Below are 9674 nucleotides of genomic sequence, written 5' to 3'. Positions count from 1 at the left end.
TGTTAGTGTGGACGACCAACATGTCACAAATGAGACTCTCCGCGTTGTTGCCGAAGTTACACAGCGCCGCTAATTCCCTCAGCTTGGTGACGTAATCGTCGACTGGTTCAGATATTTCTTGCTTTCGTGTGTAAAACCGTATTCGGTGGAGCACTGTGTTCTCTTTACTGGCAAACCTTTTTACGATTCTCCTGACCGCCTCCTTGAAAACATCGTCATTGTCGCCAGCCACTGGTATCGGGGTGAGACTCTCGAATATTCTCTGTCCTTCCACCCCCAGGGCATTTAATAGCATGGCCCTGCGCCTCGCCGCTGAAAACCCCGCCCCTCCTAGGGCCTCAACATATGTCGTGAATAGGGGCTGCCATTGTGGCCATGGAATGGCAGGCCTACCTGGAGTCTGGAGAAATGGCGGCGGTGGCGTTGCTCCTTGCATGTTCTTCCGTGGGGTCTGGTGGTGGTCCTCGTCGCCAATTTATGTAGTATAATTATCCCAATGAAGACAGGAGCCTCTGATCTGGTGTCGATGTATTTATTTACTCAACCAGATTTATGCAATATGCACCCAACGTGAGTGCATTAATGATAAAGGCCAACGGGCCTAAAGTGGCAGAGAGAAAGTTCCTGTTGGTCCAAGTGAAAGCCGTATAAGGAGCGGGCCCCCGTAGCAGGAGGGCTATGTGGGACGCACCTTATCGTATCGCCCGCTCGTCCCATAATGCGCGCGAAGCGCGCGGGGGCGGAGCTTGATGCAGTGGCGAGATCTCGCGAGAGCGCGGGCTCTCGCGATGTCTCTACACTCTGCTTTGTGGCCTAACCCAGCCTGGTCCTTCTCCAACCATCTGGGAGCTGTCCAAAAGCCGGTGGGCCTGGCGGAATGGGCTCCCAGCAGGCCCTGGCTGACTGATGATTTGCATACACACAGACACACGCGCGCACACGCGCACACACTCTCTCTCGTGCTATCCGCTGCCTTTCAGACCCTGCCACCCCTCGCTTGCTTTAAAGGAGCAGTTGGCCAATGACACTGAGCAAAGAATGCACGAGTCGGTAAAGAGATCACACACCCAGATGCAGCCAGCTCCAATGAAGAATAGGGCCTAGAAGCAGTGAAGCTTGAGGGGCTGTGCGCTCTTTGCCATGAGCCCCTAGAGGTGGGTCAGAATGCAGCGCTATATAGAAATAAGCAGCCAGCAGAGGATAAGGCAGCCGCTCTCGGTGCAGCGTAGAGAGATCAAGAGAAACGGGAAGGGCTTCGCGGCAGCAAGCAAGCAAGCAAGCACAAGAGGAGCACGGGAGCGGGGCCCCTTTTATTCTGTCAATAAAAGGTATTTCTGTCCTGGCACGCACGTGTCTAAAAATATGGAACGCTTCACGAATTTGCGTGTCATCCTTGCGCAGGGGCCATGCTAATCTTCTCTGTATCGTTCCAATTTTAGTATATGTGCTGCCGAAGCGAGCACACACTTGGGGCTGAACTGGCCAGTGTATAAAAGCCACCGCATCGGCTGCCTTTTGACCTAGGTTGACTCGTTATGCTCTAACTTTGGCAAGAAACTATTTGATTCTGGGGCCGTTATGAAGCCAAGAGGCAAAGACCAACGACCCAAGCTTCCTCGCTGCTGGTTTGGCCCAAAAGGAAAGGTTCCGCGTGCTTGGCTATTGCAATGCAGGAAGAAAGGATCATGGTCCAGGCTGCATGCAAAGTGCCACCTCCCGTCATAATGCCTGGGTGCTGGGTGCTGTGTGCCTGGACGCATCACAATAGTCCCACAGGCCAGAGAAAAGCCAGAGGGCCTGTGAGGGTTTGCTTGGTGGGGGGGGCCTGTTGAGTTCCAGGATAAGGCAAGGTGAGGCAGCGGCCTAGTGCGCGGACCCCCGCGAGCCCCGGATTGCTGCTGCCGCCGCCTTCAAGCCAGAGATGCATTTTCAAGCTCATTTAAGATTTCTTTCGGCCTGCAAATTTACAAGAGATAACACTAACTGCCTGATTCATGGAATTATTTGCGCCGAAAAACAGGGATTTTTGCACCATTTTGCCTGCAAATCCCTGTTTTCGGCGCAAATAATTCCATGAATCAGGCAGCAGGTATCATTGTTACAATCATTTTAGAGCAGTGATTATCATAAAGACAGGGTAGTTCTCTCAGACCAACGGGATTGTGCAAAGGTTAAATGGTTTATGTAAGATGAAGATGTGTAACTTATGCAGTGAATTGGAGAACAATTGGCTGTATTGCCTACAAGTGGCATTGTTCCATCTGAGGAACCAGCCAGGAAAGGATAACTGCCTTTTCCCACATGAGAAAGTCACAGGGAGTAATATGAGTACAGCACTTACCCTTGTACGTACTGCAGCAGATGGCCAGAAATCTGCAGTGATTCTCCGCGATTAATTAAGGGAGTTCCTTGGGCCTTAACCAAAACTGTCAGGATGATATCTTCATTCAGACATTTGTGCGGTGGTGGAGTAGGGGGCAGATTTCACGGCCCCTACAAGGTGGTTTTCACCTTCTGACAGCAGTTAGAGTGGACAGGCATCAAAGTTGGCTCCACCTAAGCAGCGTGAGATGAGCAACCGCAATCCCTCCACTGACACAGGAGAAGGATAAAAATGTAATTTAAGTATGGTCTAAGAAATTTCTTTTCACTCCAGTAGACCAGTACAAGACTGATGGAAATCCTGAATATATTCAAGAAATGTCATGTGTAAAATGAATCCTAGGATGTTTTGTTCTGTAGGTTTTCTTTTTTCTTTAGTTTTCTGTTTTAATGGATTGGGAAGAACAAATGTAAATAGTTATCAGATGTCAAGGGGTATAGAGTTTAATGAAGTATTGTTACGGTCGCCAAGAGACCTGGAAACAGAATCTGTGAAAATATATAATTAACCACATGTTGATAAGACTGTAATCACACATGATTTCACAGCAGAGAACGTTTGGCACAGGCATATGAAGGGGGTGGGGAGAGAGCAATACCCAGGCTCTCGTGATACCTGCTCACTCATTCTCCATGCTTCTGGCACCTAGGTTATTCATTCCAGATGAGAGAGAAATCTCCAGGCTCGTGTGATACCTGCTCACTCATTCCCCATGCTTCTGGCCACCTGGGATATTCATTCCAAATGAAAGAGCAATCTCCAGGCTCGTGTGATACCTGCTCACTTATTCACCACACTTCTGGCCACCTAGGTTATTCATTCAAGATGAGCAATCAATCCCCAGGCTCTCGTGATACCTGCTCACTCATTCCCTATGCTTCTGGCCGCCTAGGTTATTCATTCCCTGTGAGAGAGCAATCTCCAGGCTCTCGTGATACCTGCTCACTCATTCCGCAGGCTTCTGGCCACCTAGGTTATTCATTCCCTGTGAGAGAGCAATCTCCAGGCTCTCGTGATACCTGCTCACTCATTCCTCAGGCTTCTGGCCACCTAGGTTATTCATTCCCTGTGAGAGAGCAATCTCCAGGCTCTTGTGATACCTGCTCACTCATTCCGCAGGCTTCTGGCACCTAGGTTATTCATTCCAGATGAGAGAGCAATCCCCAGGCTCTTGTGATACCTGCTCACTCATTCCCCACGCTTCTGGCCACCTGGGATATTCATTCCAGATGAGAGTGCAATCTCCACGCTCGTGTGATACCTGCTCACTCATTCCCCATGCTTCCGGCCACCTAGGTTATTCATTCCCTGTGAGAGAGCAATCTCCAGGCTCTCGTGATACCTGCTCACTCATTCCGCAGGCTTCTGGCACCTAGGTTATTCATTCCAGATGAGAGAGAAATATCCAGGCTCGTGTGATACCTGCTCACTCATTCCCCATGCTTCTGGCCACCTAGGTTATTCATTCCCGATGAGAGAGCAATCTCCATGCTCGTGTGAGACCTGCTCACTCATTCTCCAAGCTTCTGGCCACCTAGGTTATTCATTCCCTGTGAGAGAGCAATCTCCAGGCTCTTGTGATACCTGCTCACTCATTCCGCAGGCTTCTGGCACCTAGGTTATTCATTCCAGATGAGAGAGCAATCTCCAGGCTCGCGTGATACCTGCTCACTCATTCCCCACGCTTCTGGCCACCTTGGATATTCATTCCAGATGAGAGAGCAATCTCCAGGCTCGTGTGATACCTGCTCACTCATTCCCCGCGCTTCTGGCCACCTAGGTTACTTATTCCAGATGAGAGTGCAATCTCCACGATCTTGTGATACCTGCTCACTCATTCCCCATGCTTCTGGCCACCTAGGTTATTTATTCCAGATGAGAGAGAATCTAGAGTTGTACCCTGTTTGGTGTGCCTGGCCTTATGTCGGGTTGAAGGGCAGTTTCAAGGGCAGTCCGTTACAGCTTCAGCCATTCTTGTCGATGAAGATGAATGTATAAGAAAAGATGTTAAGGAGCAGGAAAATAATGTATGTTGTACCAGAAGGGTACAGCTGAAACTCTGAAGGCTCTGTTGTCATCGATAACTAATGGGAGCAGGGGGTGAAGAGTTTTAGAGCTGGTGGAATGAGGGGATATACTGATGAAATGGTAGCACAAATTAATGAAAATAGTTGGAACATCTGTGGCCATCACATAAGATGTCTGACATGGCTCACGGAGCCCAAGAAACATGTTAAGAATCAGCTATTTACACGTTTTTCTTGTGTTTTAAGGTCAATGGCACAGTGCCTGTGGCACAAATGGAAATTGCAGTCACATAACACCTTGCTGATCTGGCTGGAGGAACATCTGCATTGTTGAACACAGCCTGGACTTGTGGAGCAAATTCCTATCAGTGATTGTCTCCAGCCTGGCAGGGTGTGTGCAGTTTGGCTACACTGCATGTGCCCATCTATGTGGTTCCGGAGAAACACTTGACATTTAGAAGTAGGGTATCAAAATCTGCATCTGTGGCTACCTTGCCATCTGTGCCTCTTCCTTCCGTTTGGGTTTCTGGGAGCAGTATAGACTTGTTGGCAGGCAGATGAATACGTTATCCATAGCTTTTGCCACTCTTCCGGCCAAATGTCGTAAACGTGAGAAATGCTACTCACTAAGCCAACCGTCCTGCCCATATCCCAGACAGGTACAGCTAGAGATGGATGTGATCTAAGTTGAAGATGGCGCGAGCAACCAAATTAATGTTGTGACAATACATCTGCATGAATGACACAAGAAGCAAATGTGCGCTCAACACACATGAAGAACGCATACACTAGATAATATATGTATTTATACATGAAGAATAATAACGTAGCATCCATAAGACTTGAAGAATACCAACATAAGCAAGGCATACACTGAATTCAACATGAACAACACATGAATGTATCTCACTAACATAGAAACACAACAGTAATGAGTAGCCATCTTTCCAAAATGGAAGCCACAACATGCTTCTAATTAAACAAAAGGTCTCAAGGCTTCAAAAGAACACAACATGCTGAAACCACAGGAATACAGATCCATGCATAGCTCAGGAAGGAGCTGGTAATCACAGCCACGGTTACCGCGAATTAAAGGAGGGTCAGAACATTGCAGTTAAAGCATGAGATAGCAATTGCTAGGATGCAAGAAGGATGCTCCCAGGTTAATTAAAGTTTTAAAGAGTACAACCAGCCTTTGTTAGCCACTGGCAAGAGAAAACATAACATTCACATCAATATTAGCTAAACTCCCAAAAAATAAAGGGTGAAATAATTCCAAGCATGGACCCATCACACGTGGACCATGATTGAAGAACACAGTCTATTCATTAGCAATTAGCACAGATAGGGCACCTGCCTTACTCCTTAATCATACACTGAGACACGATACGGCTCACACAAGGCCTAGAAACGAGGGATGGTATCTTCTTTAATTGAAAGGAAAGCAGGGTAAGGACCTCTCTCCCACTACTCCTGGCTGGCTCATGTATTGACGACCTGTGAGTTGTCCAAGGTTGGTTGGTAGGGAGTCAACCAATGAAAATCTCCAATGTTACATTGCCAATGAAGTACAGTGCCAGCCAATTACAAATTGCACAGATGATGTCTTTTTACCTTTATCACTTTAGAGGTGGTTGCAGGAGGAGCCATCAGACAAGCATTACCCAATTAGAAATGTTAACCCCTATAAAATGTATATGTAATCACCACTATTATCTAAACCCCATTTCCCGTAGGTTTTTGTTAACTAAGATGTCAGTTATGACAAATGTTGAATATATAAAGCATTGATTTTATGTAACGGGTGAGAGCTCCAAAAATGCAATGCTTGTATGCTGTCCCTGCTTTATTTGGATGATAATAAAGTCGGATTTTGCCTTGTACGTTGTCGATTTATGTTATTGAGTCCGGTTTTAACCGGCTCCAGAACCTCTGTGTAATTTGGGACTTTCCAGACCATCTTAACATACTTTTTAGCAAATCTGAAATATTATTTGCCTCATTACTGGCCCCAGGTGTTCAAGCCATAGCACAAGCAAAATGACTCTAAATTACCCAATTCAAACAGCTTTTGTTGACAAACTCTTCAGAGTTAGCATTTAGTGCTATCAAGGAAGAAATGTGTGCTTTGAGGCTAATGGCAGTATAGAATCACTACATCCTCAACCTCCTCATTGCTATGGAGGGCAGGGTTTGTAGCACAATTGGTAGTTTGTGTTGCACCTTTAACCGCTGGAAGGAACCCAGGAAGAGGGTTGGGCCTGTATTTGCATTGTCATTAAATTGTATGTCTAAGGGGGTGGTGCCACAGTGAAGGCAGCCAATGAGATTGGGGGACTAGAATTCCTTGTATAGGGCTAAACCATTTGTATTTTGGGTAATTCCATTTTAAGGGAACATGTGGGAGTGTGTTAAATGTTATGAAAATGTGTATATACAATATCTGTTCTGTGGTTCAGGGAGATCCAGGTTAGCTCAATCTTCAATGAGTTGTCTAGCCTCTCTCCCAACAAGCATTGCGAAATAAACTTGGTTTAATGACAACATGCATTCACTTTTTGAGAGGTGGGATCTTTTAGAGTGCAGGGATCTGAGGTCAGCCTTTACAAAAAGTAGAACCAGTGACTGTGGTTCCTCCGTCCTTGTGGCCAGACTGTTGTATGGGCTTCTAACATCATTACCATGGACCCCAGACCTAACATGCAGCATGATCACTGTCGGTGATGGCTCGTATAAAAAGGGCGAGAGGACGCCGGCCCGTCAGTACCCTCACCCATATGGAGGAGCCGAACCAGGCCAGAGTTAACACTGAACACTCCCTCAGCTGCTTCCGGTGACTGAAGAAGCACCACTGGGCTGGCTTAAAGTATCAAAGTGAAACATGGTGTCCTTTGACAATTTCTGTTCCCCAGCATGCATGTACAATCGACCATGCAAGATCAGTGTCGTTTTGCTTCCCCATCCTTACATGGCCAATTGGGGATGCAGGCTGGGAAACTTAAAGTTTCCCTGGGCACATTTGCAGAAACCAGGAAATGCTTTTTGCTTCCTGGTTCCAGTTCATGTGGTAAAAAAGCTGAAGGTAAGAAGAATGTATTTAATATGAATGCATGTACGAGTGAATGAACGAGTGAGTGCATGATACCCGGGTGGGTGATGCGTATGAATGAGCGAGTGTATGGGTGCGCTAGTACATGTTTCATAAAAAAGAGCAAGTGGATGTTGTGTGAATTTGTTATGTGTGTTTGTGCTGGGCCAGGGCACTGATTTGGGGGGAGGGGAGGGTTGAGGTGGGAGTGGATATACGATTGTATAATGCAATTTAAAATGGGCACCTGATAAAGCACGCATGATGAGGGTTATTACACATTTTTTTGCTTAAAGTGTGATGTAAAATGCTCTATTATTCAAATCATTTTCTCATGGAATGATTCCCTGACCTTCCTCCCACTCCCTCCCCAAACACCTCTTGTTTGGTTCGGGCTCCCTTGCTAAGCTCAGTCGCACTGCCATGCTTGTGGGAAATGTTATGTTATGTTTGATTTGATTTTATTTTATTTTATTTATAAAGCACAAAAAACCAGGCCCTGGGGCAACCGGGCGCATACTCTTAAACATTTTACAAAAAGCAGTAGTTACAGAAGTTACAAAAATATACAGCATATATACATGTACATACTCTTAAACATGTTACAAAAAGCAGTAGTTACAGAAGTTACAAAAATATACAGCATATATACATGTCCCGAAGGGTACCATTAACAGCGTATAATACAGGGACAGAGCAGAGAGAAAATGCATATTCAGTTCTGTACCCCACATGGAGTCTGGACTGTGTCAAGGTCTCATGAGTCTTGGGAGAGCAGCCATGTTTTAGCATTGTTCTTGAAGGAGTGGAATGATGGTTCAATTCTGATAGGTGTGGGCAAGGTGTTCCAGAGTTTGGAGGCCAGGACGGGGAAGCTCACCCCACCAGCTTTTTGGAGTTTGCATCTAGGCACGATGAGGCTGTGAGTTTGGGCTGCTCTGGTAGGTCGAGTGGAGGTGTGGCGTGAGAAGCGAGTGGACAGGTAAGGTGGGGCGTTGTTGTTCAGACATTTGTGGGTCAAAGCTAGGGTTTTCAGGGCAATTCTCTGTTTTACCGGGAGAGAGCGTAAGTCCAATCTGACGGAGGAGATATGAGAGCGTCTCGGGATGTTTAAGGCTGCCCTTAAGGCATTATTTTGTACAGTTTGCAATTTATTAAGGTTAGACTGACTGGTCCCTAAGGAGGAGAGCACTACAGTAGTCGATTTTGGCCATAACAAGAGTTCTGGCGAGTGTGATACAGTTGGTGGGGTTTAGGAAGGGTCTACAGGCAGTGATAAGTTTGCAGGTATAGGCCGAAGCTGACCTAACTGCATTTATTTGTCTGTTCAGAGAAAGCGAAGAGTCAAGATAGACCCCTAGCGTCTTAGTATCTTTGGAGACTTTAATGTCATTGCCGTCAATAATGAAGGACTTGTAGGTTTGGTCTAGTTTGTTGAGCCGATGATTTGATCCTAAAAGTAAGAGCTCAGTCTTATCATCATTAAGGCAAAGTTCGTGCTGTGCCATCCAGGCCTGGATGACCGAGTAAACATCGTTAAGGACTTTGGTGTCAGCTGTGTAGTCTCCCGTGATAGGGATGAGTATCTGGGTGTCGTGCGCGTAGTTAGTGTAGGAGACACCCAGATAGTCAAGCACATCGAAGAGGGGCTTGGTGAATATGTTATACAACGTAGGGGATACACACAAGCCTTGACGAACGCCACAGTGAATGGGGGAGGGATCCGCTGATGCCAGCGGTGAGAAGACCCTCATGGATCTATTGCTCAGGAATGAGTGGATCCAGGCATTGGCAGAGTCGGAGAAGTGGGCTGCGGATTTGAGATGCTGGCAGAGTATTTGGTGGTTGACCAGATCAAAAGCCGCAGAGAGATCGAGGAGAAGGAGAAGAGCTAGTTTTCCATTGTCCTTCAGTGACTCCATCTGAGTTTTCAAGTCGATCAGAGCTGACTCCGTGCCATGTTTAGGGCGGAACCCTGATTGTCTTAAGCCCAGGAGATTGTTTAGTTCGAGGTAATCCTGAATCTGCAGGTAGGCTGCACGGTCCAGGATCATGAGCAGGAATGGGACTGTAGTGATAGGTCTGAAGTTAGTTGGGATATTAGGGTCAAGGGAGGGTTTTTTGAGGAGTGGGATAACCCATGCATCCTTTAGGTTGTCGGGGACAATACCCGTCT

At 46.7% G+C, this 9674-nt stretch overlaps 1 non-coding gene across 1 annotated transcript; it reads right to left on the bottom strand.

Annotated features, from left to right (window-relative positions):
- Positions 1 to 1356: 1356 nt before the first annotated feature.
- On the bottom strand, positions 1357 to 1463 carry LOC138512820 (U6 spliceosomal RNA). Its single transcript, XR_011281534.1, has one exon. It is a non-coding gene; the product is annotated as a U6 spliceosomal RNA (small nuclear RNA).
- Positions 1464 to 9674: the final 8211 nt, after the last annotated feature.

This window comes from Ambystoma mexicanum, chromosome 6p (assembly GCF_040938575.1).
Source record: "Ambystoma mexicanum isolate Mex_15411 chromosome 6p, UKY_AmexF1_1, whole genome shotgun sequence".
Classification (NCBI taxonomy): Eukaryota; Metazoa; Chordata; class Amphibia; order Caudata; family Ambystomatidae; genus Ambystoma; species Ambystoma mexicanum.
The sequence above is the reverse complement of the archived record's forward strand: the minus strand, read 5'-3'. Positions and strand labels throughout refer to the sequence as shown.